Source organism: Oryctolagus cuniculus, chromosome 11, assembly GCF_964237555.1.
Source record: "Oryctolagus cuniculus chromosome 11, mOryCun1.1, whole genome shotgun sequence".
NCBI lineage: Eukaryota > Metazoa > Chordata > Mammalia > Lagomorpha > Leporidae > Oryctolagus > Oryctolagus cuniculus.
In genome coordinates, this window is record NC_091442.1 from 68,139,533 (window position 1) to 68,167,434 (window position 27,902).

At 38.7% G+C, this 27,902-nt stretch overlaps 1 protein-coding gene across 3 annotated transcripts in view; it reads left to right on the forward strand.

Moving 5' to 3' along the window:
* HMGA2 (high mobility group AT-hook 2) overlaps positions 1-27,902 on the forward strand; it is a 134,155-nt gene that overhangs the window by 63,572 nt on the left and 42,681 nt on the right. The gene's annotated exons all lie outside the window — the stretch shown is intronic.

Genomic DNA, 27,902 nt, shown 5'->3' on the forward strand with positions numbered 1-27,902 from the left:
ATGAAAGAATTTGGCAAGGAGCGGCTCGTCACATGGTTGTGATTCATACTGTACTCTCGAAATGTGGCAGGAGGGCTAGGAAAGGCTTCTAATGCCAGCACTCAGAGAGCAGAGACACTCATTTTCAAACATCACATTCTTTTTATAGTACAGGCATGCCTCACAGGGAAAATATTGAACTTGGCCCGCCAGCACCATGAGAGTCGTCCCAACTGTGATTTTATTGCTTGAGTCACTCCCTGAATCAGATACTAGCTGCGTGGAGGAAGTCTTCTATTAAGGATGCTTTGAAATTGTGTTTTTAATTCATTAACACCAACTCTAGGCTTTTTTTTTTTTCCATTGACTTGTAGCTGACTCCCTTTTTTCTTTTCTTGCCTGACACATTTTTAGATATTTCTGTAAGGTCTCAGCCGGATCGTTCTTGAGTATTTTTGGTGAGAGAGTTATCTGATTTGGGTGAACAAGGAAACAAGGGAACTCTTCAAAGCAGAGTTGCTCTTCCTTGTGTGAATCTGATATGTGGGAACGGTATAGTGGGGGACAGGGTCTCAAAGTCTGGCAATAACGCCTTTTGATCCCTTCAGCCGTTCTCCATCCATTCATCCTGTTGTTAAAACTTAAAACTAGAGCTGGCCAGCTGTTGAGAAATGTCCTCGTTTTATTTCAACCAAATGGTGCTGCCTCCTGGGGCTGGAAGGGGGCTGCCTTCAAGCACAATTATAAATGTATGGCTCTTTCGGGCGGCGGAAACCTACAGAATGGCCTTGATTCACAGGGCCCCTTTGGCTCAAAGGCCCTCTGCTTCCCGTGTGCCATAAATCTGTATCTGCATCAAAAAGTGTAAAGACTGCAGTGTGTGGAAGTCCTTCTTCCTCTGCAAGTGTGTCTATGACAGATTTATATTGATGGCTACACTACATCCCGGTCACAGACTCCCATTATAGTCATGCCCCACTGACTCAGCTCCCATTTCCTGTTGAAGGTGAGGCAAGGTCTTGCATGAAGAAGGGTAAGGGTGAAATTACATCTCAACTCTCTAATTGCTGCTAATCCAGGAGGACCCTTAAGGGCCATGGCAAGACCCTCTTTGTTCTTAGCAACATGCACTGTCTCTTCACCAAGATGTGCTCACACAAAAATCCAAGGCGTTTTGTTTAGTGACAAGATCTACTGGGACGGGGCACTCCAGAACTCATCACTGTGAAAGTAGAGGCCAAATGGAGAAGAGCAAATAGCCTCTTTTGTTAGAGGTTTTGTCTCTTCAAAGTCGTTATGTTTTGTTCCCAAGAGTGATAAAACTTTTCCAAAAGGTAGCATTGAATCTGCTTGAATGTTAATATTTGTAAATGGATGCAGAATAGAGCTTGTTTTTGAAACCACCTCCTTGTCTGACATTTTCATCCTTAGGGAACATTTGTAGGGTTTCCGAAGCAGGGCCCCTGAGAACCCCTTTCTGCTGAACCTTGCCCTTGAGCTAGCCTGTGAATCCTGGTAAGGTGATCTTCCTGGAGAAGAGATCAATCAGAGCTGTGGTTCTAAGAGTTAAGCAACCAAGTGACAAAGATGTCATTGGTCTAATACTGAAGAATGAACGTCAAAAAGGGACATCAAAGATGGGGTAGTTCTTTGCTCTACTGGTTAAGATGCCCACTGCAGATGACTGCATCCATATCACAGTTTCCAGTCCCACTTCCAGTTCCAGATTCCTGCTAATGCATACCTTGGGAGGTGATAGATGATGGCTCAAGTAGTCAGGTCCCTGCCACCCATCGGGGACACCTGGACTGAATTGTCAGCCCCCAGCTTCCCACAGACAGCCCTGGCTGTTGCTGCCATTTGGGGGAGTGAACCAGTGGATGGAAGACCTCTCTTTCTCTCTTTTGCCTCTCTGCCTCTTCAAGTAAGTAATAATACATTATTGTTTAAAAGGAGGAAGACATTAGAATAGTTTTGGTCTTCGAGGATGAAAAACAGTGAGACTGGCGGTTGACTGCCCTACTGCATTTAGAGTCCAGTCTTCATGGGTCACATTCTCCTTTTCATTGCGCTCGCTTTGTCTAGAGTACCCCTCAAAAAAAAAAAATCCTAGTGGGAGCACTGTGTTTGTGATGGTATTTTTAATTCACTTTTAAAATAGAGTAAAATTATAAAGAAATTATACAGAGGGATAAAAAATTTATATAGCTCACAATAAGTGTTATGTTTTTTAATTCACTATTCCTCTTTCTCTTGTCATTGATCAACTTAACATGAGCATGGTTATATGCCTCTGGTGTTTGTATTGCATCCAGCACATTTTGAAAAAAAAAAAAAACACGTTAAGGATTCTGGTTTAAATAGAAAATCAGATTGCAGTTTGAAAAATTTAGTCTTAAAACTCTACCATCTGCTACATTTGTGAAAGAGGATCTGGTAAATGAAAATTGTGTGTATGTGTGTGGTTTATTTTATTGGCACTGCATATTTCTTTGATGATCCGTTTTCCAAGCTCATTCTTATCTTTTAGAAGATGTTTCCAAGATTTATGCATTTGGCAAGATTTCAGAGAACTCTATAGTGGTGGAGAGGTACACTCCATTTATAGGAAATCCCGAACAGGGTCATTCCAGAGCATTTATTTCACTCTGTGCTTAAATTTATTTGTGCTCTGGACATTTCTTTCAAATGGATCTTTTTTTACATTGGCAGAACTCAGCATTTTGTTCATAAGAATTCTAATAATAAAGCCTTTTCAGTCCAGACATAAGAGGAAATTTGCAAAATGCATCAGGAAAGTATGCCAATTGTTTTTCAAGCCATCATGTATGCTGAGAAAGTATTGTATTCATTAGTGTTTGAAAAACTATATATTTAATGATGCAAAAGTAAAATTGACCTCTCCCTTTTGGTGCACAGATGTATAAACTTTATGGGAGTACACCCCCAGGTAGAGACTTATTGGAGTAACTCTTAGAAAGGGCAAGGTTGGCCATAAACAGTGATGCAATAACCCCACTATTTTGTATGCTCAATTATTTGAAGGGAAGTCTGGGAGAAGTGTTTTATATTGGTTATATGGCAGACAAGCAGTGAATGTGGAGAAGCACAGTCTAAAGGTTTGCATTTGTTGTGTATACCCCAAATAGCATCCTAATACAGCTTTATAATGCAAATCCACTGGTACCAGTAAAATGACATGTAAAACAAATAGTAAAATGAACAACATTTGCAAAGCAGTAAAGACACCACCTTTGAAACCACTTTACTACAGTTTTGAAAATATTAGTGAATAGCTCTCCAAAGATGCAAATAAATAATATTTTATTAGATTTCAGTCTAGGAGAAAGGGGAGGAAAACCTTCAACTAGAATTACATGATTATTACTTTGCTTCTCCCTCAACCCAGCAAACATTCAAATGGAACATAAAATAAGTCTATAACAAGATTTATGGGGAAAGGTATTACACTTAGGGGCATATTGTGCAGGAAAGTCATTAACATTGTTTGGGCCTTAGGAAGGGGGGCAGGGAAACCCTTTTGAGAAAAATGAGAAACTCAGATGTACCAAATGCCTTGCTGATGACTACCTAAGCCTTTAGGTTTTTAAAAAGTCGTTGTACCTTAAGGTTCGGATTCATTCCCTATTATGTCAACTTCTTCCCACTGAACAAAGCTGAAACATTTTACTAAGGGGGTACAGTAGGCCTAGCTAGTACTCCTTTGTGTGTGCTTGTAGACAGACGGAAGGTATTGTATGGTAGAAACAATACAGGCATGCCATATTTGCTATATATTAGGGGTTTTAGCAAACCAACTTTGCTCGTGTGCAGCAGTTGATAAAAGCAGAGCTTATTGCTGTCTAGAGTACTTATGCCTTAACTTCCCCTTTTCATCCTACTCAGTCTGCCTAGCAGATTTTCTGGTTAGTTGTATGTGCGTTTGGGTAATGGTGATAGTGCAGCTTCTTTATGCTTTGTTCTGCTCTGAAGATGATTGATACACTCAATTTGGTGTTGTATACTTCCTATTTATTTGCCTGGTCCTTTATGTTATGCTAAATCTCAGTTTATTATACCAGTAACGTTGAGGTTAGTGAGTGTATGTGTGTGTGTATGCATGTGTGTGTGTGTTTTCTTATCTGTTAAGTTTTAACTTTGGCTTACTGTTTAACCAGGAAACTCAGCAGGACAAAGGAAATCTAACTAAAACTGTATTTCTATTGAGAATCTCCACGGTTATGCAATACTATAAAATGGTGGTTTGGGTAGAAACTCTATAGTTCTCTCAGCATTATAGTTTTCTATTTTTTTCTTTTTGAGGGGTCTTAAAATGGAATGTTTCAAGGAGGTCTTTGAAAACCATTTTCTTCAAATGTTCATTGCATGTAAGATCCCATTTTTGTCCCTTTATTTGCTCCAGAATACCGCCAGACCGCCAACAAAGAAGGGCCTGTGCTCCCAGGAATTTTCTGCATTCCTCTCTGGAGTAGGCATTTTTCTCAGCTACAAAGGCCCTTTGGCGAATTCCCTCTAATCATTGGATTTACCCTGGGCTCTGATAGGTGCCATTCATGGTCTTGGTCTGCTGTTTGATAGGACTGAGGCATTAATGGGATCTTTTCATGATAAACAAAACTGGGTAACATTACCAGAGGGATCACAACGCTGCTGTTGTCTGGAGGTGTGGTGCTCTCTCTCTCTCTCTCCTTTCTCCTTCCTCTTCATCCTTTCCTCTCCTTTCTTCCCATGAGTGTACATTTGTGTATGAGTGTGTATCTGTGTGTGTGTGCAGCACCGCCATTTCTAGAGGCAGATCTTCTGACCTTTACTGCTGCTCACAAGTCAAAAGCCAGTTGCAGGCCTTTGTGGGACTCAAAATGATTCTATAAACTGATCTACAGTAGTTCTGCAGCCTGTGGGGAGGTCTGTGTTTTCCTACTTGATTAAACAGTGGAGGAACATTGCATGAAGAATCTGATTTAGGGATCTTTCCTACATGTTGGCATTTAATTACTGATAATACAAGGGTATTTCAAAATGTTGGTGGAAAATGCAATTAAAGACTACATTTATTTTGATGTAAAAGACTTTTGACATCCATACATATGAGGGTGTTCAAAAAGTTCATGGAAAATACCTGTGAGAAAACCATGCATATGTTTCAAAATGTTGTGTTCCCAAATAAACTAACCTTTTAACTCCATTTTCCACAAATTTTTTGAAGTACCCTCCTAACTGGTAGTTGAGACAAATGAGTCTGTGGGAACCAACACTTCACCAAAGAATCTGACCTCATGTGGCTCCTCTGCCTGGTGCATTTCTGACTGTGTTATCAGTGTCAGACTTCATGGGGCAACTTCAGTGGCTGTTGCTGTTGCTGTTGTATCCTACTTACTCGCTTCTAAGAATGCAAAGCTAGTGAGCTGAAAACTTGACTCCCACAAAAGCAAAAAATGAAAAGCCCTGTTCATAATAATTTTAGTGACATAACACCATCTTTTGATTAAATAAACTGACATCACAAATTAGAGAACTTGCAGTCATCTATATTGTTTTAACTATTTCTGAGAAAAATTAAGGAATACATTTCTTATTTTAAATGGAAATCTTTGTGATGTAACTTGGGAATAAGCAGAGATTTAGGCAACCTTCCAGGAGTATTTTACTTATTTTTGGTAAATTTTCTTATCTCCAGCACTAAGCTGGAGTACCGACAGAAGGACAGAAAAAAGAGGAAGGAAGTTTTTGGGAGACTACAGAGCAGGGATGCACGCAGCACAGTATTAAAACTCAAAAGGGCTGTGAGGTCAGGGATGATGGTGAGGAACAATGCTTATCATTTCTCCTAAAAGATAAGAAAGTTAAGTGATTCCTCCATAGGAAAGGATGGCACAGTGTCTGCATGTTTCCACAAGCCACTGATGTTAATTCTTCATGTTAGTTTGGGTGTCATGCGGTTAAGTCACATTAGAATACAAGTCTCAGCCTCTTCACAGATATATTTCCTAGCCAAGATGTGGTGTAATAGCCCCTCCTCAGTATATTTTCAGAATATACAGGTGCCATATAAATGAATGTTATTATAATCTGCTCAGTATAATTTATTGTACACTATAAATCCAGTGTTCAAATCTCTTTTGCAACTTTTGCAACTTGCAAAGTGGATCTTCCCAGCCTCAGTGGAACCATGCAGTGGCCAGTGTTTCCTATGGCGTGCCCTAATGTGATAATCCTGCAAAGCAGCTAACAAGGTGTCATGTTTTCCCATTAAGAAATCACCTCAATATTCTAAATATCTATGTGATTTAATATTTAGATATTTACATGTATGGTTTATTGAATATATTTGACCATCTTGAAGTGCTTTAATTTTATGTATATCTACTGTAATCCCAGTGGTAGCAGTATATACATCAAGGATCTACTATCTTGAGCACTTGATTCACATTTTCCTTAATCCTTTTAGCAACTCTGAAAAATCATGTTATGATTATTCCCATTTCAAAGATGAGGTAACAGGCTCAAGGAGAATATAGTACCAAAGGGCAGTGGAGCCAGAGTCCAACTATGTCTGGCAAATTGCATTGACTATGTTCTTATTCTGCCTTCTCATCAGTTTGCAACTCATGCTTCCAAACAGATGAGAACTTGAAAGTTTAGGCAAATATCCAAATGTTTTCAAGTGTCCTTGAATTATATAGCTTGGAGTTTATGCTGCCTTAGGGAGCAAGTCCTTTCCAATCTTTATTTATTCTCTATAATACTTCTATTTACTCCCTCTTCCCATAATGACCTCAGATCATACTTCTCCCTGCTTCAGAATTCACTTCATTATTTCACTGAGCTCCTTCTTTACCATGACAGCATGCACTTTGGAAAAACTACTTATGATGTGATGATCATGGGATATTTTCTGAATTATGGAAGACTGGAGTAGAGAAAAATGGAAGTTTGAATAAGATTTCTCTCTGGATCAGTATTTTGTCCTAGGGAATGCAGTGGAAACATCCTGGTCAATTTTGTGAATGCTGACTAAGAGAACACCTAAATCAATAGATTATTCTCTACTTCCTACATGTTTTACCGTGGTCAGTACCCTTCAGGATTTTATAGTCTGAGAATGAAAGCTATTATCGCCCAAACTGTGTTATTTTTATGATGAGACTTGAAGGTCTTTCAACTCCAGATAGTTTTCATTTTAATTTACAGATCTCCCACTGCATCTTAGGAAAGCTTCTATTTCCAGGCCCATCATAAACTCACCCATCATATTTCACCTGCCTATATTCTTACTACCTAAATAATTAGTTTCCCAACATTTGGATTTTTCTACTTCTCTCAAAGTCACACATTGAAGCAGGTATGCATGGAATTTAAGCAGACAATAAAAGGGAAAAATCTTTTGTCTCAGTCATCTGAATACTTTGTATTTTTCAAAAATCCTGATTTCTATAGGATAATTACTTATAATTTCATATTGTTTTGCATATATAAATTTAAATTTTTGTGCTATTCCCATTACAAATTAGGTCAAGTTTATTCCGTAGACAAACCACAGGATTTGTTTGAATTGAAGTCTCCCTGGATTATTTCACTTACTGCTCCCTCTCTAGTAGGGCCTTAATGCTCTCTAAATTTGTATATGATGGGTTTGTTATGAAACTACTGGATTTTACATGACTAAATGCACACTACTGCTATTACAAGGGCTCATTTTTGTCCTGACTCCCAAGATATAGTCAGGCTCTTTTTTCCAAGGCTTTTCGCAGGGTGTTTTCAAGCAAAGTAGAGTTGGTTCCTTGTTAGGAATATAACTGAATGCCAGTAGTCAGAGCTTCTAGGACCAGAATCTTGAGCACAGTTCATGTAGGAACCTAATAACTGTCACTGCTGATTCTTCTCTGTAGCTACAATGAGTTCACAGTAGCCACTGGCTGGTCAAAGACTGTAGAAAGAGATTTCCCAGTACATTGGACTATGATAATGCACAAGGTAGGCTACTGAGTCTACAAAAACTATTCAATTTCTTTCTGTTCTGAAAGAGACAACTAAGAGGAAAATTAGCACAATTTTTGTAGTAAAACTAGTAATTTCTGAGCGTTCATTAAATTCACCTGTTACAGCTAAAACGAGGTACATCCAAACTGGCCAGTTTTGAAGGGAGATTGTGTGATATGCTAGTGCTAGCCCAGAGCCAATTATTAAATATTTAAGAGTTTTGAGACCTGCTTATAAAACATGGCCATCATTACAAATAAACATACATAAATGTATCATTTGAAAATTATTAATACCAAATATAATATTTAAAGCTCACTGTTCCCAAATTATTTTTCCATATCTTACTATGATTTCTGCTCTTCGTTTTATCTGTCTGGAGAAAATACTATATAGTAGTGTTCCACTGCCCATATCTTCTCAGCTCATTCAGGGCTGAAACATTGGCACCTTGACATCTGCCAGGGTGGGAGCATTTGCCCTGCAGAAATTAACAAATGCTATAAATAAGGTTTGATCTATTGTTTTGATGATTTTCTAGACTGAAGAATGTTATTGAGAATAATTTAATAATACAGGTTAACCTCAAAAAGTCTTATATCTATAGCTCTTACACGGTGACTAGCATAAGAAAGTTAAGGAAATATTGAGTTTTCAAAAGCTATCATTTAATTTAGCAAAGAAGTCACTCACATTACTGATGAGTGAGTCAAGTTCTGACTTCATTGTTTCACTTTGGTCTTGCTTGTTAATGTAAATGAAAACATTAACCAATGTGCATGTTGGAACTGTGCTTGTTTGTGAATGACATGAGGTATCTCTCTGCTGAATTGAATAGTAACCAAGCACTTGTTTGTAGACTGACTTTGTAACTCTGTTGTTGATGATAGAATTACAGAAACTGATAGTGAATTTTGCAAGATAGAACATAATAGTGAGACGCACGTTATAGATGTATATTTCCACATAGAGAATCATATCTTTTATTATCATTTGTAAATTATTTGCCATATATTTTTATATCACAAAATTTATAACAAGCTTGTAAATGTGTTTATGTATGTATTTTTTCTTCTCCCAGAAAGCCTGGTATTAAACATTTACTAGATAATGGATGACAATGGAAGCCTATGACCTGGATCCATAAATCCTCTACCATTTGCCATTAAGCCCTGTTTTTAGGTCCCTTTATTCCAAGGACACAAGTAGAACTTTTCAAACTGAATGAAAACACTCATGTGCATGTACCTGTGTGTGTACACACACAAAAGCTAAGAAAGAAAAGCCATCTCTGTCAACCTATTTTGTTTTTGAAAGCATTATATTCAAAGTATTTATAACTGAAATATGCTGAAGTATGTGAAAACCAAGTCTTTTATGTGAGGCCATACAACTGTGTTTTGAGTAAAGTCAAAATTGATGGCATTTATTAATTTGTAAAACAACAAACAAAAACCTTTATTTGCTGATAACCACCTATGTACCAAGCTTTGTCCAAGTTAGACAAGTTTTGCAAGTCAAGCTCAAATGTGTGTTCATGATAGGGATCGACCAACTTTAAAAATTTTGTTTTCATTCCAGATAAATAGCCAAAGTTAAGAGTCAATTCAATTTCTTAAAATAAGTGGTGTGAATTTGTGAGATTTAGTTATAAGCAGGGTTTGTCTTCCATAGAATGGTCATTGCAAACTAACCACTTCAATACCTGTTATGTGCTCCACTCTGTGCCAGGCGTGTGTCATAAAATCCATCTTTTAAGGAATTCTTTGAGATAGATTCTTTTTTTAGAAAGCCTTTATTTAATAAATATAAATATCATAGGTATAGCTTTTGAAATATAACAGTTCTTCCCCCCATACCTGCCTTCCCATCCCCACTCCTGTTCCACCTCCTACTCCCTCTCCCATCCCATTCTTCATTAATATTAATTTTTAATTATCTTTATATACAGAAGATCAACTCTATCCTAAGTAAAGATTTCAGCCGTTTGCACACACACAGACATACAAAGTATAAATTACTGTTTGAAGACTAGTTTTATCGTTAATTCTTATAGTACAACTCATTAAGGACAGAGCATGTGGAGCAAGTGCACAGTGACTCCTGTTGTTGATTTAACAGTTGACACTCTTATTTATGATGTCAGTGACCACCTGAGGCTCTTGTCATGAGCTGCCAAGGATATGGAACCCTTTTGAGTCCACAAACTCTGTCATTATTTAGACAGGGCCATAAGCAAAGTGGAAGTTCTCTCCTCCCTTCAGAGAAAGGTACCTCCTTCTTTGATGGCCCCTTCCATCCACTGGGATCTCACTCACAGAGATCTTTGATGTAGGCCATTTTTTGCCACAGTATTTTGACTTTCCATGCCTGAAATTGAGCTAGATTCTAATACTTTGATCTTACACAAAAGTAGGACTTTTGATAACAGCAATACATGATAGAGATGGAGGGTGAATTCAGGTTTTTTCTGAATTAAAAATGCTTTGTTCTTTTTGAAAATATTTTTGCCCCAAGGGCCCCAGAAAGAGAAAAGAAAACAAACAAACCAAAGTTATATTCTTGTGCGTGTATCATCCCTGAGCACACACTGAGCCCAGGGAAATACTTTTCAAAAAGTGTGAGAAAAAACACTAGGTGACAGCTGGATGGCCAGATCTGTGTCTGTTGTGGACAGCCCACTATGAGAAAACAGCTGCCCAAAAATGAGGGAGTGTAACAGGCAGCAGTATGTTGTCTGATCAGTTTACATTTGGAAGAAAGCAGAAAATTCTAGTTTGAACTTGTTGGTCATCCCTAGTACAACTAAGTGTTTGGCCTACTGAGGCAACAAGACTTAGTGATTCCATTTGCAGTGTGGTCTGAGGTCATTGCAACTTGCTCACTGTCCTCGCGTGCTGTACATCACAGTAGCACACTACTTACCAGTATTCATTCAAAACATCTTATCTACATTTGGTGCAGTGAGATGGCTATCAGAGGGAGCTTCAATAAATTCACGGCAAATGGAATTAGAAGATCAATTATTTTGATGCAAAAAAATATTTTGAAATCTAAGCCTGTCTTTTCGTAATATGTACTTTCCATGAAAGACCCCTAGTTTAAGCCAGTTAGTGTGATTAGAAAGAAAATATAGCAAACTGAAGTGTGATATAAAAGAAAGGAGAGAGATTTATAAATGTTGGTTCAAGAATACAAACATACATGTGTGTGTGTGTGTGTGTGAATACATTTTTAAAAAATTTAACAAGTATCAGGACGTGAGATGTCATTGGGAATACCATTTCCCTTTAACTGCTTTATATACCACTGCAAATTGATCTAGGACTTGTTTATTTCTGTATTCAGCACATACACACAAAACAGTTTGGGAAACAGTTTGAAACCAGTGACTTCACTGATGTAAGAAGATTGAAATATGTCCCTTCACCACAGCAGTGCAGGAAAAATCATGTCACAAAGTTAAATGTATATATGGCCAATGAAAACTAAGAAAGAAGATGAGATATATGATTTTTTTAAATTAATTGATTTCTTTTTTGGCCATCAGTTTGATAGTTGCAGGCTGTTAAGCATTGAAGAAATGCAGAAACTCACTGTGAAATGGATTTAGCAAGGAAAGAAAAGATCTAGGGAAAGACAAAAAGACAGTAGTCACAAGAGTGGAATAAACACACTGATACACCAAAAGTGCTTATTTCACAGAGTCGTAGAAGGGTACAAGAAGGGCCCCTGATTAATTGGAGCCACTGTAGGAAGGAGCCAATGTCCAAGTGTTGTCACAGTGAACATTGCTGTTAAGTCAAGTGTTAGCAAAATATTCTGGACAGTACTGTCGAACACTGCGGCAGAAAACCCAGAAAGGTTGTTAGTGTCCCAAGGACAGGTTTCCTTCATCCCAAGAAAGAATTTGTATTAAGTCACTAATATATGAACACATACTTATGTCATGTCTTTTGGCTCCTTGATTGGTGAGATTCCGGCTTCTTTGAACAATTAGCAGATAACAGGTAATATTCCTCATTGTTGCTGAAATGAAATAGTATTCAACATTGAGGAATTTGAGGGAGGTGGAGTTATATTTGCCAGTAACGTAAATAACAGGACCACTTACGTCGTAGTGACAATCGTGAGTGGTTATAATATCTCAGATTTATAATTTACAAAGCACCACTTAATCAGACAGAATTTTAAGTCATTAGTTTCATTTTCCAGAGGATCCCAGGCTAAGGATGTTTGGGAGATTTTTTCAAGATCACAGAACTCAAAAACTGTGAGGCTAATACTGGAATCTGGATTACTGCTTGCACTCAAGGCTATCTGTTGGTTAAAGCAATCCGCTCACTAAAGCATTGGCGTCACTATATCTTCTTCAAGATTGTAGACTCAGCTAATAAAAACAAGCTGAAGAGTAATTCATTTTAAAATGACTTCTAATATGCGGCAATGTACAACTATCAAGCAATCTCTTTCACATATAATTGTAGCATATTCTGTTTTCTACAGCAAAACCATCCAGAATTAAGGTAGCAGTGCAAGCTATCTTTTTCATTTTTTAGCAGTTATTCTATAATTGATTTTTTGTTTCAACCTTGCATTTAAAGTAATGTTAATTTATAAATGAATAAGACAAGGTGAGCATAGAATGGCTCCGATATGCCCAATTCATTGGTCTGATTATTCCGAATGATACTAAGAAAATAATTATTCTTATATTTTAAGAATTAAATTGCCTGCTAATTTGATGGTATTAACTACTTATTTTAAAAATCTTAGCATTATATGTATAATTCTATAACCAAGTTAGCTTCTGATTAAATGTGGAGTGAAACAGCACAAAAAATTTAAAAATGCAAAGAAATAGGAATTCATCTATATCCAACTTTCAAATGCATGTCCTAATTTTTATTTCTTTGAGACTAGGCTTTCTGACTATCTTGGAAGTGGGTTATAATAAGTTGACTTAATCCATATACATTCATATATATGCATATTTATATTTGACAGGAAAATAAGGATAAATACTGAAATGAACATTTATTATATATAACTAGCAATATTGATATATTCAGATAAATTAAATGAAATTGCTGCATTTGTAAAGCAAAAATGACTGAATGTGGTCTGTTTTTTATGCTTCAGCCTTCTTGATTTTGTTTTCAGTTTTATTAAGCTTCTTTAATGGCACCCCACTATATTTTGAAACTAACTCATCTTCCAGAGAAAAAATTCTTGCCACTGCTTTCATTCTTTGCTTGCTGATTATTACAATAGGTTGATGAACAGAAAGAAAAGTAAACAAAACGGTAAATAAAATATCCCACATCAAAACCCGTGTGGGTAGCTATGTCGCATGGGCAGATTAGCCCTCAACTACATTTTTTTCTGAGAATAACCACACAGGGCCTGTAATATCCATGCAAATGCTTGGCCCAGCTCATGCACAGTATTTTTGCATATTTCTACTTAAACAAGGAGCATTTTTCTTTAAAAATATTTTTACTTAAAACATATGTTTTTTCTGATTATGAAAGTAATATGCTCTGTAAATATTTTGAATATTTCATAAAAGTACAGTGAATGAAATAAAATTGTTCCCTTAATCCTAATACCAAGAGAAAGTCAGAGTTAATAGTTTTGTCTAATTTTTTCATATATGAAGTAAAGGCTTTTTTAAAAGCTATAATGTAGAGTCTATCTCATTTAGAAAATTTGTGTTACCTTGCATATCATTTTGCATCACGCTTTTCACACTTCACACTCTACGGTGAGCATTTCCCATGTCATTAAATATTCTCCTAAGGAACCATAATAGCTCAGCAATAGTTCACTTAAAACAGTGCACAAGCTGCATTAAAACCCAGCCAAGGCCTTACTAAAGAGCTGATGCTATGAATACCAATCATAGCTTAGTTGCTGTTCCATATGTTAATTTAATTTGACAGAGTAAGAGTCTTTGAAGTCCTAATTCTCTTTTGCATCCAATAAACCAGTTTTTATAGTGCCTGAACTTTTAGACATCAGCCTGCAGCTAAACTCATGTCGGGAAGTTGCCATGAGGTCACGTGTAACAATGGCCGGAGGGGGAGTTCCTTTGGAAGTCTTGTGAGAGAGGTGAGGGGACTGTCAGGGGTCGCCCAAGGGGTCAGTGCCTCTGGTGATAGCATCTTATGGGCACACAGATTTGTTGCCATTTTAGGTCAGTTCCTACAGGAGTGGGTCTGCAGTCTCCCAGCAACATTCATTTATGAGTGTTTAGATGCATCTTTGTGTTTATTAGCGGGCTGTGTGCATTAGAAGAGAAAAGCTAAGAAGTCAACCGCTGCTCTGTGGCTTTGCTTTTCATACTTCAGTGAGAAGGCGACTCAGCTGTCTTCCCCACCAGCATTTAGATGTGGGGCTGTGAGTTGATTTAACTCACAAAATGCTCCTTGGGGATATTTTTGTTTGACGCTGATTAGAGTCAGTGGTATGGTTAGAGGGATGGAGGGGAGAGGCAAGAGCATTAGAGAAGAAGATCAAAAAGAAAGAGGTTTAAAATAACAAATCATGCTGAACATTAAAAGTTTTCTTTTATCACTCTTTGTTTAGATTATAAGTTCTTTGAGGGCAGAAAACCATGCTTATAAGGTATTACAAGCTTAGGAGCTGATGCCATTGTCTATAGGCGTTCCAGTGCTACAACATCAAATACAGTGTCGTGAGCGCTACAAACACAAGACCTTGTGCTGCTTTCAAAATTGCTGATCAACTAGAGTGTGTCAGGGCCTGTTAGCACCTTTCTCCCAAAGGTGAATGGGCAGTCCCTATCACTAAAAATGAGTGTAATTGTCCTACTATTTAATGTGAATTGTTTGTTTATATCAGCAAAAAGTGGTAAGATATATGCTGAGAGTTTAGGGCCTCACAGCATTGGACCCATGTCAGTGGATTTGTCCTAAGTTAAACAACTATTAAGCACCAGAGAAAAGTGATAGAGAAATTGAAAGAGGAGGCTGTTCCCCTCTTTGGAAGCACCAAGAAAGCCTGTTCTTTGGGGACGTCTTTATTTGTGGACAGCAATTTGGGATGGGGAGCAGAAAGATGGAGTGGTCACTTAAGAGACATACAAGCCAACAGTTAGGAAAATTGGTCATTAACAGGAAATGATTGGACAAGAGCTTAATTTTTCCAGTAAGGATGTTTCTAGGTAACAGTCCTGTTGTGGTAGAGTGGTTCTGGGAAGTTGTAGATGTGGGATTAAGCAGCTGCCCTGGGTAGTAATGATGTAATTGGGTTTCCAACATCATTTCCAGGCTTGCTAACTGCTCCTGGGTGGCACCAACTGCCATCTGACCTACGTTCCTTTTGGCAGTCCATTTTTACTTCTCCCATTGCTTCTCAGTCTTTACAAAGGTAACTTGACTGTTTCTTCACATTGAATCTTGTCCATTTAAATAAAAGTGACACTCTGTATGTAGAGTCTTCCAATTAAGCAGTTAGAGGAAACAAAATGTTCTTTCTTTATGAGGATAAAGGACCAAATTTGACAATCAAGTGGCCCAAGAATCTGCCTAAGATTTCATATAATTTTGTATTAGTTTACCTTATTCATGGGGCCAGTGCTGTGGCAAACCAGGTTAAGCCGCCATCTACAGTGCCAGCATCCCACATGGGCACTGATTCAAGTCGGCTGCTCCACTTCTGATCCAGCCCCCTGCTAATGCACCTGGGAAAGTAGCTGAAGATGGCTCAAGCCCTTGGGCCCCTGCACTCATGTGGGAAACCCAAAAGAAACTCCTGGCTCCCAGCTTCAGATCAGTCTGGTATAATTTTGTAAGATATTTACCTTACTCTTATAGCGAATTATGGGATGACATAAAAAAGATTACTTATCTCTGAAACTTCGAAGATCTATCATGTGTAAATGCAAGCCTACACACAGCTTGGAATTCCCCTTCATCCTCGGAAACAGGCACTAACTGATGGCCTGAGCCATTCGTTTCTACGTAGGCTATCACACCTGCACTGTGGTTCTATCCGCTGTCTCATTCTGTGCAGTTTCTTATTCATTGGTTTCAACATCTTCTCTAGATCTTTCCCCACCTATTTAATGTCTTATGAATTTGTCTTCTACTGTTTCCCTTTTCTACATAGCGCCTTCTTTTCTTTCCTTTGATTTTCTCTTTGTTCTTTTCCTCTTGGCATGCTCGATGTGAGTTAACTCTGACCCCAACTGTTACAGTGGAGTGGACAGAGCTGTTCCTCTCTGCACAGGGGACACTGTTCTGTAATGATTTGTTTCTACATCTGTTTCTGCCTCAAGGGAGCATTCGTCTTCAGCGGCTTTCTTGGCATCTAATAGGAAATTAGAAGATGCTCCTGTCTTGACCTGTCATAATTTCAGTAAGAAATTTTACCCCGCTTTCCAGATAGTCAATTTACTAATAGACTTTGGAACCTGTCTCCCATATAGGTTGATAACTTCCTGTAGCAACCTATAGCAAAAGGTGTTTTATTGTAAGCCTAATCTTGATGTACTTTGGCCCCACCTGAATTCCACTGTAATTGCCTTTACAACATATCCTGCCATCATCTTAAGAAGGTTTAGTTCTGAACACATCTGCTGGCAGGGAATTTGTTTTCTTTCTTTTCTAGGAAACTGTAGCTTAGCAAACTATTATACTGTCTGACTTAAATGTTTCTTACTTCATAACTCTTGGTCTAATTTTTTTCAAAAAATGAATACATTAGTTTTAATTTGTTTATTATGCATAATAATCACACTAGCAATTTAGTAATTTTAATAGGAAAAAGTACACCTAAATCTTCTATACTGTTTGTTTATAAACCTCATACCTAGGAGCCACAATACTTTCAAAAGTATACATCAAAGTAATTGTTTTGCCTGGCGCCAGTACAAATTTCTGTTGGGGCCTGCCCTATTTAATATAAATTATATTACCAGTGAAATTTAAGAGGATGTAAGGTGTAGCATGCTCTGCAGGTAGGAAATTTAAACTACAGGCTGCCTTTTTTTTTAAATCTCTGATTTGTTCCTGTAATGTGGCATATTTAACATCCCATATTTTCTGATTAATCTTTTTAAGGAATAGTTTGAATTTTGCATTCATACAAAAGACAAGTTAAAAATTCTTACATTCTCTCAAGCTAACTTGGGAATGAAAAATATCTAAAGCTAGGGGTATCATGGTGAAGCGAGAAAGAGATTTCATTATCTGAAAAAGTCTATTTAGAAGTAAAAACAAAAACAAAAAAATTCAGTCAGGATGATGAGGAAAAACAGGAGCCTTTGACCTAATTTAATCAAATCATCATGCTTCGAGCCCGATGTCTTGCCTCTGTTTTGTCTATATAGACATGAACAGAGGTATAGAACATCCGTGAGCAGAATATGCAGACAACCTCCCATTTATAAATTCATTGAACACAATTTTGTACACTGCTTATAAGACCAAAATGTTAGACTTTTTTGTTAAAGATTTATTTTATTTATTTGAAAGACAGAATTACAGTGAGAGAGAGGGAGAGACAGAAAGAGAGCTCTCCCTTCTGCTGGCTCACTTTCCAAATGGCAGCAACAGCCAGGACTGGGCAAGGCAGAAGCCAGGGGCCTGGAGCTCCATCTGGGTTTCCCATGTAGGTGGCAGGGGCCCAAGTACTTGGGCCGTCTTCCACTGCTTTCCCAGGTGCATTAACAGGGAACTGGATTGGAAGTGGAGCAGCTGGGACTTGAATTAGAATTTTTATGGAATGCTAGCAATGTAGGTGGTAACATAACCACCTCTGCCACAATGCTGGCCTCCAGATGTTGGACTTTAAATGTGTGTCAGGAACACATACACTGTGAGCCTGTCCATTTGTTTTCTAGGGTCCTTGTTTTTCATGGCTTCTGGATCACTTTTTACAGTTACCTTTTTTTGAAAAAAACAGCTCCTTATTCTTAGAGTGCAGTTCAATTTAAATTGAAATACACACCTCTATGCTTTTCTTTTAGTTTCTTACAAGTTTTCTTTTGCCTTAAAAAGGTTAAGTACTCATTCCAAGGGATGACTGAATCCAAAGGCTCAAATTCAATTCTTAAGATGTTGAACTGTGCAGACTAAAAAGGAACAATTAGTAATCCCTGAACATCAATGGTGAAGAGAGCTGGTGTTTTGCCCTCCCTTGGTCTCATACCCCAGTCACCATATTCCTTTTGACAGTGGAGCCCCTCAGACTCTGCAGCAATGGATGAGGTCCTTGGGAGAAACTGCATTAAGAAATAAGGCTTCAAATACATGTAGGGCATTTTCCAGTCCAGCTGATGTATAACTAATAGAGACTTAGCTCTTTATTTCAAACAATGCTGTGTATCACATTCACTTGGACTACTTTGATGTCTTACACTAACATCTATGGTAGAAGCAAGTTTAGAGGATGCCTCTGGGCTTAAGCACTGGGTATAGGATGGAGCTGGTTGTAGAAAAACAGATGTCCGAAGGCTGGGATGATAGATGAACCTTCTCTATCACTTTCTTTAAAATTCATTCTTAGATAAAACGATAGCTTAATAATGGGACTGGTTGTTGGGAGGATCAGACTTCTACAAACCTTCACATGCTTTCTGCCTTTTCCGGAAGTAGGTGACAGGGTAGTTGGCATTCACATCCTCTACTCAACAGAGCAGCTTCTCTGCTGGCACTGTGCTTGGCAGAGCTCCCAGAAAAGCTATGCGATGACAGTAAGGTTAGGGTACAGGAAGTGGGACTGGGTCATATGCACTAAGCTATTTCTTCTGGTCCCTTAGAATGGTTGATTCACTAACACTGCTTATCCCTAAAACCAAACTTCCTGTTGAGCTCTTGGTCATTTAAATTCCCATCATTAACAAACCAGAATCCATTTGGGATTCCTCCTGATCTTCCTTGTCATTTTTGAGATGACGGATCTCTTGTACTGTAAACCTTACCCCACCCATCCCCACAGAGATCCTGGACATCTGTGTAGAAATGATGGCATACCATGGTAAAGTACTATTGAGTGTCCACAATTTTGGATTCATCCTATTAAGCAGTATGTTTATTAACAATTTCATGCTTGAAATTATGTTATAAGCATGGCCAAACAGGAATGAGGCTAGTGTAGTGGCATCTTTATATTAATATCTGCCTTCTATGGAGCTGGGCATATCTACACTTAAAGATAATTCATTACATGGAAGCTCTAGTGTCATTGCTTAAGACTGGTAATTTCTGCTTTAGTTGCCACACTTCCTCAAAATGTATTACCTATAACTATGCTTTCTTCCCACTACTCTTCCTGTTTACATTCTCTCTATAATCTCCAAACATCCAACAGCTGAAAATTTTACCACATTTCACAGAATGATTCTTAAGATACATAACAAATATTAAAAGTTCTAAATGTATATATGTTATTTCAGCAAGCCAGTCAATTAAAATGTTTTCTTAATGTTAAAGTGAATGTGATTTGTTGTAAATATTCTAGCAAGTATTTCTTCCTAGGAAACACTACTTTAAAATTTTTCTATGCTACAAAAATAAACCAAAAATTGTGACCTCATCTGTTTTAAATTTGAATAAATGAATGAATAAACAAGTGAAGTAAAGAATATTCTCTGGGAGTAGCCTTCATGGTGGGCCTCAACAACATAAAGAACAAAAACTTGTAGACATGGCTTCCCACTCTTAGAACCGTGAGGAAGCTGATCTTACCAGTGTGTCTGCAAAGTGGCATGAATGTTCTACATACCTAGATCCTTCTTATTTTTCTGCTATTCTGGCTTTTTAATTTTATTTAGCAATTTTCCTGCCACTGATGCAAACAATATCTAGATTTATAAATGATTCATCTTAAAGTTAAAGTAAAAGATGGTATGGTTGACCCATAAGCTAATCTTCAGATTGTACCTGAAGATACAGATTTAGATCGTAGAAAGAATGCTGGATTTGGAATCAGATATTCAAGAACTTAATGTCAAGCCTTAATGTTCTCAGCTATTAATTGGATATATCTCTTAACCTCTCAATTATCACAAGTCTAAAATGTAGATTGTCATAGAATGATAGTATATAGTTTTTAAAATGTATATCATTTTAAAATATATATTGAGCTAAAAAAAAGTGAGAATTCTGTTAAGTCTCTTTATAAAGATTTTGAATATTACAAAAATCCCAGAGGTGGTCATGTAGCAGGCACCTATTACTCCTCTGAGGCAAGATGACCCCTAAACGCTTCTATTCAGATACAAATCTATATTGTTGGAAAATTCCTTCAGAGGAGGAGGTGCTGTAGGATTTTGCTCCACAGGAGAAGCCTTTTCATTAATTATTTATGGTTCATCACGGTTCTTTTGTTTTCTACCTTTGTTGCCACTTAATATTTCTTCTATTCCTCTATTCCTTCTTCCATTTTGTGCTCTATCGTAGCATCCCTTTCTGTGAGTTTTCCTCCCATTCCTTTTCTCTGGCCAACCTCTTTAGTGACTTTCTCCATTTTCAACAAACTCCTCCTCTCTCTGGGGTCAGGCGCCTTGACCTCTGCACAGGAAGAAGATTCCACAGTGTTCCTCAACCACTGACTCAAATATGTGCAGCCCTGCTGGTGAGGAAACATCCCTTCATGCTGCAGTTGAAGCCCATTTCCTATCCGTATTTCTTCAGAACAAGTTTCAAGACAGCTGGTCACCATCCTTTAGGTTAATCCTTCCTAGACAGTACTTCAAAAACATTATATCACTTTTCAGTCTTTTTTTGTCAAGCATGAGTTATAGAACTTCCTTTAACTTTTTCTCATAAGGCGTATTATTCAGTCTTTTAATAAACAGCATGGTGTAATTGAAAGAAGATGGGCTTTGTTGTTAGACCTGGGTTTGAATCTGGGCTGTATTAGTCACTCACTTGCTATCTGACCCCAGTCAGTGCCCCTTACTTCTCTGAACTTCAGTTTCCTCATCTGTCAGGTGAGGTTCATGGGGCCTATTTTACAGGGTCCTTGTCAGAAATGATCATACATGTAACACTGATTGTGTGTAATCTCTAATAAATGTTGGTCTTCTGCCCTCCTCCTTTTCTGTATATCAGATCACTATTTCTTATTGGTTATGAAGCTCAGGCTTGAACACAGTGTTCAGAATTGGAAATAATTCTCTCTCTCCATTGTCTTATCCCCAGAATTCATGATGTAAAAAATTTTTCCCATCACTGGACTCCTCTGAAGTATTTACTTCACTTCTGTATGTTCCTGGAGTCTGCTGTTCTGCCCATAGGAACAAGCTTCTCCCAGAAACCAGCTCCGAGAAAAGAACAAGGAGGGGAATCAAGATGAAAAGGTGCATTTCACTGGCATCAGAGGAGTGCAGGCAAGCTCTTAACCTGGAGGAGTTTCCCAAGCTACCCCGGAGGTCTGTCTGTGACACTTTCCAAGATAGGCATCCATCAAGTGGCCTTCAAGTCATTTAAAAACACTGAATCACTCATTCTTAGGTTTCCAGCCTCAGGGTGCAGTGTCCCTGCTACACTGTAAGATGGTATCCTTGTGTACCCACTCTAGACCAGCACAGAGTCATGCCTGGGAGAATAGCTTAGAGAGTTGAGGGCAGGCTGGACTTCAGGAACCCTAGCACTGGGGTTAACTTTTTCTCCAAAACCAGTGTTGGCTCTTTTGTGGTTTAATTGCATAAAATAGGTGCTCAGAAAATATTCTTTGATGTCATCTAGTATCAACCTTCCTTTCTCATCCCATTGGCTTTCTCCTTTCTGTATCTCTTATCCTCTATGCAATTTGGAAATAGCACTTCATTCACTGCATCAAATGGGCTCCAAGTAACTTCTGCCAGTTCTAGCTTTTTGTGTGCATCTTTGAATGGCTACTTGAACTTTCTTTTTTGTGGAGTTACTCTTTGAGTTTAAAACTTTGGGCATTTGAAGATTGAGCCACTTAGACTTACCCAGAATTCCAGCATTCTGTTTATAGATTCTTACTAATAGCAAATGGACAAAATCTAGGTTGTTGTTTCATGCCCGTGTTGCTGTTCCCTCTTCTCTGCCACACCTCTACAAGAGATAAGCATCTAACTGACCTATGCCAAGATAGTGGGAAGGGAGGAGAAAGGGAAGGGGCCTGAAATACTCTCATGGGCTTTTCAGCCGGATCCACATGCCTTAAGGGCTGATTCTGAGGCCAGAGTAGCCAGCTTGTTCTTATATCCAATTTAAGTGTTTTTAAATTCATTTTAAGGAGGAAGAAGAATATATTAATGCAAAAAAAGTGTTAAAAAGTCTGAAAATTAAGAAATGAGAAACTTGAAGATGAGCCAGATACAAAGTTTCGTGACAAAGTGGTGTTATGGAGTGCAGTTGGGTCTCTTGATGGTTATTCTTGGAATACCATTATGGAAATTACCTTGTGTATATCTCTTTTCATTTATTTCCAAAGTACTTATGAGGCCAGTGCCTTCCTGGGATTATAAAAGTAATTAACACCTATTGAGTTGAATAAGTAGAAAAGCCTAATAAATCTTCATGTAACTCCAGCTTGAAGCATGTCTTTCTGCTCTGTGAGTCACTAGAATGTGTGAGCAGAACCATTTCTGATCTTAGGATAAAAGAATGCTCCAAGAAAGCTGTCTTGTTTGTTGCTTCTTTAAGTGTACTAATATATGTATTTTCAAAATTGAGATAGCGAGTGCCTGGAACTGTTGTTTATCTTTAGAGCTAGACATAAAGAGTTTAGTCTTAGAAAATCACAGAGAAAGGGAGTTAGTAGGGCTCGGCACTCATAAAAACCTGGAAGGAAGTGTGAGGACAGTGAACAGAATGAGGAAGCTGGCGAAAGTATAGACCTCAGGTACTGGGGCATACATGCTGTGCTGCACATGAGGAGGTGCCAGAAGAGGCAGCTTTTGGGGAGAGATGATGCAATCTAATTTGGACATGTTTGTTTTTATATGGTAGTGAAATATCCAGTCTATATATTTTGTAGGCCTTGAGAAATGTGAGATTGAAAAGAAAGATCAGGCCTGAAGGTTGGGGCTCATCTGAGTGTAGGTGCTAATTGAATTCATGTGGGTATCCTAAGGGATTATATAGAGAAGAAAAAGATGAGCAAGGAGCCCCTGCCTGACCTCTGAGACATGAGGTAGTAACTCCTGAAGGGAGGAGGGAAAAGGCAGAAGAAGAAAGAGCAAGCAGATGGAACTGTCTGAGAAGCCCCGGGGGCCCAAGGCCCTGCCATTGAGGCTATGAGAATGCTGAGAAGCCCATTGCCATGTGGGAGATGGCATAGTACTCTAGCACCAGGAAGCCACTTGAGAACATCTGTAAGGAGCCAGGGTATTTGACGGCTGTCACAGAATCCAAGAACAAAAGCTAGGACTACAGAAAGGAGAGGCAAAACTAGGGCAAAATCTTGGTCAGGGCATCTTGGTCCCTCTCTGTGAACCACTACAGTGCTCTGTGAAGACAGCATTTGTTTCATGAATTAGTGAGGGAAGCAGAAAATGAATCAAGTAAATAAGCCAATGTAGGCAATCATGGATTCTTTAATAACTGAGAGCACAATACTAAACAGTGCCTTTAAACATCACTAGCAGACCTAATATGCAAAACTGGAGTGAGGTGGGAAAGGAGTTGAGAAAAAGAAGGAAACACCGTAGACAGGGAAGAAAGAAGGCCACAGTAGGGAGTGAAGAAGGCCAGGCACTTCCTGGAGTGTGCAGGACAACCTACATCTATGGCTTGAGCCTTTAATTTGTTTTGTATTTCTAACTGTTTCTTAGACATTGACCTCATTTCTCTAACGAAACTTCAAGCTTCTGGGCAAAGGCAGAACTACTTTTGTGTATTTCTTTCATACCTGATACAGTTCTACAAAATTTACTCCACACTTGATGATAGGTGAAGAGAAAGAAAGGGAAGTTTTTAGTAATTTCTAAAAATGAATAATTATACAGAAATTTCATCAGTGAAAACATCCAGTGTTAATAAATCAAACTAAATCCTTTCTTCACTCAGACACTTTTATTTTAAAGATTTACTTATTTGTTTATTTGAAAATTAGAGTTACACACAGAGAGAAGGAGAAGCAGAGAGAGACAGAGACAGAGAGAGAGGTCGTCCATCTGCTGGTTCACTTCCCAGTTGGCCGCAACGGCCGGAGCTGTGCTGATCTGAAGCCAAGAGCCAGGAGCTTCTTCCGGGTCTCCCATGCGGGTGCAGGGGCCCAAGGACTTGGGCCATCTTCTACTGCTTTCCCAGGCCATAGCAGAGAGCTGGATTGGAAGTGGAGCAGCCGGGTCTCGAACCAACGCCCATATGGGATGCCAGCACTGCTGGCAGTGGCTTAACCTGCAATGCGACAGTGCTGGCTCCTCAGAAACTTTTCAACTTTGATTTTCTAAATAATTTATCAAACTTCTATCCCTAGGATAGTTGCTAAATGTGTCGCATGTGATGTCCTTCTAGGTGGGCTGCACAATGTTAACAAAATGAAGAAATGAGCCTAAGAAATTTGAGTTATGCTTCTCTCTCTTCCCGAACTTCTTTTATGGCTATTCATAGAAATACCCACCAGTGTATGCAGATGAATTAGAGGCAATGTTATTCTGGAAGAAAATCACTTTGATTTAATATTGTGATATAATGACCTACAAAGAGAACTTGAGCTTACATGGTAAGGTGATGTGTATATGTGGGAGCAAAAGAGGGCTGTTGAGAAAACTTGGTGGTAGCAGTTAATTTTGAACTTGGGAAATACTCCAATAGTTAGTCTACCAGATCTCCTTTTTCCTGGATACTTGGGAAACTTCAACTTTTCTGTATTCATTAGTTTATATGCAATAATGATATAAAGTAAAACAAATGGTACTGGGACAGGTGTTCAGCCTAGAGGTTAAGATAATCACATCTCACATCGTAGTGCCTGGGTTTAAAGTCAGCACTGGCACCTGACTTCAGCTTCTTGCAAATTCAGACCCTAAGAGGCAGCAGTCCTGACTATATGTAGTTGGGTCCCTGCTACCCAGGTGAGGTTGAGTTCTTCACCCTTGCCTTCAACCCTGGCCCAGCCCTGGCTTTTGCAAGCATTTAGGGGAGTGAATCAACGGATGGGAATTCTTTCTCTGCCTCTCAAATAAGTAAACACAAAAATTTTTAAAAGAAAGAAAATGCTCTTGTAAGAATAAAAAAAGCAATTTCCATCTTCATATACTTTAACAGCATATGAACATGTTTTTCAACCTTTTAAGAAACACAATTCACCTTTTGCTAATTAACAAGATGAAAGTACTGCCAATTTAAGAAGTTGATTCTGAAAGTCACGGAGTGAGTGGCTTCTGTACTTAACTTTATAATGTCCTGCCACAAATGCTTCTATAAGAGCAATGGAGAAATAGCTGGAAAATGTTACTCATTTTATTGAATATACCAGAGTTGTTTGTGTCCATTTCTAGGTAGTAATTTCTGTTTTAGAAGTGAGTTTAGTAGGAGATACCTACCCTTGATTTGATCATGACTTTTTTTGTTTTGTTTTGACAGGCAGAGTGGATAGTGAGAGAGAGAGACAGAGAGAAAGGTCTTTCTTTTGCCATTGGTTCACCCTCCAATGGCCGCCACGGCTGGCACTCTGCAGCCGGCGCACCACGCTGATCCAAAGGCAGGAGCCAGGTGCTTCTCCTGGTCTCCCATGGGGTGCAGGGCCCAAGCACTTGGGCCATCCTCCACTGCCTTCCCGGGCCACAGCAGAGAGCTGGCCTGGAAGAGGGGCAACTGGGACAGAATCCGGCGCCCTGACCGGGACTAGAACCTGGTGTGCCAGCGCCGCTAGGTGGAGGATTAGCCTATTGAGCCACGGCGCCAGCCCTGATCATAACTTTTTAAAAGTTATTTATTTATGTCAGAGCTACACACACACATACACACACACAGAGACAGAGAGGTCTTCCATCTGCTGGTTCACTCTCCAAATGGCCCTGAGCCAAGCCAAGTAGGGTGCCAGGAGCTTCTTTCAGTTCTCACATGGGTACGGGGCCCAAGCGCTTGAGCCATCTTGCACTGCTTTCGCAGGCACATTAGCAGGGAGCTGTATTGGAAATGGAGCAGCCAGGACTCGAACCTGTGCCCTTTTGGAATGCTGATGCTGCAGAGGGTGGCTTAGCCCACTATGCCGCAGCACCAGACCCTGACCATAACGTTTAAAGCACCTAGAGATGTGAAAAAAATCAAAGGGCACCACTCCAGTGCATCTCTTAACAGGGTGAAGAGGAAAAGGCAGACCCAGACAGGCTTGCTTCATCTGAAAGAATTTTCACATGAAAGATGGACAAATATCAAATACGAATGTTTATCAGACCTCACACAGATCTGTTCCCTGTGGGAACATCATGTGGCATAGATCTGTCCCAAAATAGAATACAGAAAGCACTATAAAATGTATAGACTGGGAAAAACAATAGCCAGTCTTTATTATGCACTCTAACACATGTGAGTACATTAGGCATTTTGGTATTTTTTTAAATGACACATGAGACAGTATCACTAATAAAAATGTGACAGTAGACCCTGAGCTCCTGGCTCAAAAGAGAGCAGCAATGTATTAGACAAGACATCTATTAAAAAGATGACAGTGGTCCTAATGGAAAACCAATTGTGCTGCTCCACTCCTATTTGAGAACTTCTCTGATTGCCAAAAGAGTGAGTGACTGTGAAATTGAGAGAGCATTGCAGAAGGCAGGTAACTAGAGTCAGTTAATTCCAAGCTGTAGAAGCAAGATAGTACATATGCTTCAGTAATGAGAAGTTGCCAGGGCAGGGTTTTTTTTTTTTTGTTTTTTTTTTTTTTTTTGTTTTTTTTTTTGCAGATGAAATAGTTTTAGAAATAGACAGTAAGCATTAATTTTAAAGTCTTAGGCACTTAAACATTTATGTAAATCTGCTATTTTCCCAATCCTTAAAGACAGAGAATCATGTGGAGAGTTGTAGCATATTTTATTTCTTGCCACTAAATTGATGAGAATTACGATGTCTGAATTCTGCTGTACCACTGGAAGACATACAATAGAACTAAATAGGTGGTTGAATATGTATGTAAATGGAAAAGCACAACAAAACTTTTTCACCAGATGGTGTTCAGATACACTACTTGTTTATTTGTGACCTATTTACTATTATCCTGTTCTTCCTCAATGCACAAAGGATTCAAGGCTCCTTGCAAAGAACAAATGGACCTCAGACAACCAGTTTTCAATGACCAAAGATGGACCGTGAGATCCGCGACATTTAGTAATTTGTCGTTTTTCTCAGGCACAAAGTTGAATTCTGGCTCCTGGAAGCTCATGTTTGGAAGAAAATCATTAGTCTGTGAGCCAACAACATTCAAGAAGTCACATCCCAGTGTGGCTGGATTGTTTCCTAATCTGAGTTTACACAGTAACTCTCTTAAAGAGACGATACCATTTTTGTGGTTGTTTCTTTGTGAAAGTAGCCATAAAGTGAGATATGAGTCCTTGATAGAAGTTGGAAAGGGGGTTAACTTGTGGTATGAGGATATGTACAGGAAATGCTTGCCTCTAGATAGTAATACAGTTTCAGGAGAAATCTCTAAACCTGAGCAAAATATTTCCTGGATTCCCAAATTTAGAGACTGTGAGTTTGGGGGTTTGCCAAGTCCTTAAAAACATCAAGGGCATACTAAAATATAGTAGAAGACTCCAGAGAAAAAGACAAGGGAACTAAAGGATTTGCTTAAAATGTGTATTTTAAATCCTATCCTCCTACTGACCACATGACTTTGGGAAACTTCTATGACCATTTCCTTGGCTTCTCCAATTAGAAACAAAATGAAACTTCTTGTCCCCAAACTGCTCACCCTTTTCTTTGGTGTACCTCAAAGAAAGGCAGCTTGCTCCTTTTGCAGAGTTAATT